Source organism: Lactuca virosa, chromosome 5, assembly GCF_052849685.1.
Source record: "Lactuca virosa cultivar CGN04683 chromosome 5, Lactuca_virosa_CGN04683_v6, whole genome shotgun sequence".
Lineage (NCBI taxonomy): Eukaryota > Viridiplantae > Streptophyta > Magnoliopsida > Asterales > Asteraceae > Lactuca > Lactuca virosa.
The window spans coordinates 111663126-111666092 of NC_136430.1; the positions used below are offsets into that span (position 1 = coordinate 111663126).

Below are 2967 nucleotides of genomic sequence, written 5' to 3' on the forward strand. Positions count from 1 at the left end.
GACTGGCATATTAATATGGAGAGCCTTTATGTTTTCCAGAAACTTCTGGTAGTCAAATTCATTTTTTTCTTGTCTAGCTCGAGCCGGAAAGGGAAGTGGAGGCTGATATGGCTTAACAGGAGACTGACTTTTCTGTTCAGGTGGGGGACTCGTCGAGTCCGTAACGTCGGCTTAGCGAGTCGGATCGGGGTTCTGTGATTTTTCACGTTCCTCTTTACCCTCTTGCACCAGTTTAGGATCTTCTTGCTGAATAGGGGTCAGAGGAGTTATAATCTTCCCACTCCTAGTTGTCACTATATTTATATGTTCACCTTTTGGGTTACTTTCGGTATTACTAGGAAGTCCACCCGGTCTTCTCTCATTCACTTGTTGAGCAAGTTGCCCAAGCTACTTTTCTATGTTGAAATAGATGCTTGCTGATTCCTAAGCAAGGCTTGTTGATCTTTCATCATAAGTTGGTGTTCTCTCAACATATTTTGTTGATCTTTGAGTGTAACATCGGTATCATTGTGTCTTTTCTTGGATGCGGCCACGAATCTTGTAAGCATGTCTTCCAAATCTGATTTATTTTCATGTACCGGTTCCTCCTTTTGATAAAAGTCTCTCTCCTTTTGCTTATACTTTTCCTCCCTTGTCTTTTTGTACTCATCATAAGGTAGCCATTCCTTCTTTGGTTTTCGCCAATTGTCATCAAACCTATCACCACTTGAATAGCACAATTGCACCTTCCGATTCCCGTTCTCGTCAAGATCACAATCTTTAGTTAGATGAGGTCCTCTATAATTTTCACAACCCACTCTAATTGTGATATTCTATAGAGTTCTTAGAGAATTCTTCAATTAGAGCTTTTATTACTGGAGGTGGTTTCTTTGTGAGTGGTCCTTGCGAGTCAAGGAGTTGCCTGGTTGTCACATTTACTCTATCATAGAAAATGGAGACTTCTTGTTGGCTGTTTAGATCGTGATGTGGGAAATTCCGTAGTAAGCCTTTGTAGCTTTCCCACGCCTCATATAGTGACTCTCCAGCTTGTTGTTCAAAATTAGCTATGGCTTTCTTCAACTTGGCTATTTTTTAAGGCGGGAAAAACTGGTCTATGAATTCTTCTTTCATTTTAGCCCATGTAGTGATGGATCCTGGGGGAAGTGATTTCAGCCAATCCTTAGCAGCTCCCTTGAATGTGACAGGTAGCATACGAAGCAAGACAGTGTCGCGAGCCACATTAGGGACATTAAAGTAGTAGGCTATGTCATTGACTTCGTCAAGATGCTTGTATGCATCTTCATGATCCTTCTCGTAGAATGAAATCTCCTTAAGTTAAGCAAGTATGTGGCCTTTAAGTTCAAAGGTGGAAGTTGCGGGAATCGCGGGTTGCACGAGTCCCGGGCCGGTGTCGTCACACATCCTTTTCTTCCATTCACCCATGGGAACTTCATCGATGTTCGCCATGGTGTTTGCTAGTCTGCCTTCTATGTCACTTCCTCCTTCGGATTCGCTTTCTTCTTTTTCGGATTCATAAACAATATCGTCCTTGTTTGGGTCCTCGTCCGCCTCTGAAAATATGCTAGATTCTCTTACTTTTTTGCTCTTTTTCTTACTAAAAAGAGCTTTTAGATTCTTCAACGGTGAATTCGTCGATGTTGTGGTTTCTCCTACGTTCTTGCCTTTGTTTTTCCTCAAGGTTGCTTCCGGGTCTTCAAGCGGTGGGATCAAAGGTGTACCTCCTCCCCTGGTCATAAACGAACTGTAAACAAAACAGAAAACATGCGTAAAAAGAACAAAAATAAAATAAAAACGACACTGGGTTTCAGCGATGGACTCGTCGAGTAGCTTCGATTACACTCGGCGAGTTCAAGGCTAAAACAAAAATTCTAATAAATCAGATAAACTTAACACTAAACATAATACCTAGACTATTAAAGCAATAACTTTGTGCAAGATTAATCTCACACAAAGGGTTGATAATACTAGAAATTAAAATTAATTTTGAACCGTTCCCCGGCAACGGCGCCAAAAACTTGATGTGTGTAAAACCAACTAGTTTTAATCATACTTTTCAATTATGAATTAGACACACAAAGTCAGTGGACCTATCAATCGTGGTATAGTTAAATAAGTAGGGTATCGAACTCATGGAACGGAAATTAAACTAATTACTAATATTATCTAAAGCAAATAATAAAATGGAAGGGGTTTCTCTAGTTTTACAAGACTAGAAACTTAACTAAAACTTAACTAACACTTAATTAAGCGGCTAACAATTAAATTGCAACTAAATTCGATGATAAAAAGGGTTTCTGTCTAGGTTCAACTCATACCAATCATTAGAAAATAAATTAATTTAAGCAGTGATCAAGTGGTCAAACTAATAAATTTCCTAGTGTATTAATTTGGGTTAAGTAAGACTTGTAATTGTTAATTAAATTGGTGATTCAGATGACCCCTTGTTAATGGTGTATCACACAAGCTCACGTATTAACTTACCTATCTTCTAATTAATTCTAGTTTCACATTCGTTGTTCCTAGACATATAACTACGTGGTCACATAAATCATATGAAATTAATAACTAAGAGATGTTCATACAACTTAATTACTGATTTATTAACAGAAGATAGTTGTTATTAATGTATGCGGTTCTTTAACAAGCTTAACAAAACAATATCACCAATTAAGAATTAATCAAAAGAGTAAAATTAATCCATAGGAGCAAACTTGTCTACCCTAAACAGAAACTAACGAAATTAGTTCATAATTGCAATAGATAAAAAGCTAAAAACGAATTCAAACAAGTTAGACATAGTTCTATTCAAAGGTAAAGTGGAAAATTAAACCTAAATTGCCTTATTCTTCTTAGAATTGAGGATTAGGGTTCTTCTCACGTTCTTCAGATCTCCAGCAGTCTCCTTAGTCGCCAAGTAAGCTTCCCAAAAGCCAGAGAGGTTCTCCATCCGGATTTGTTGCTTCTATT

At 37.9% G+C, this 2967-nt stretch overlaps 1 non-coding gene across 1 annotated transcript; it reads left to right on the forward strand.

Moving 5' to 3' along the window:
- Positions 1–955: 955 nt before the first annotated feature.
- Positions 956–1062, forward strand: LOC145118083 (small nucleolar RNA R71). Its single transcript, XR_013713067.1, has one exon. It is a non-coding gene; the product is annotated as a small nucleolar RNA R71 (small nucleolar RNA).
- The last annotated feature ends 1905 nt before the right edge of the window (positions 1063–2967 follow it).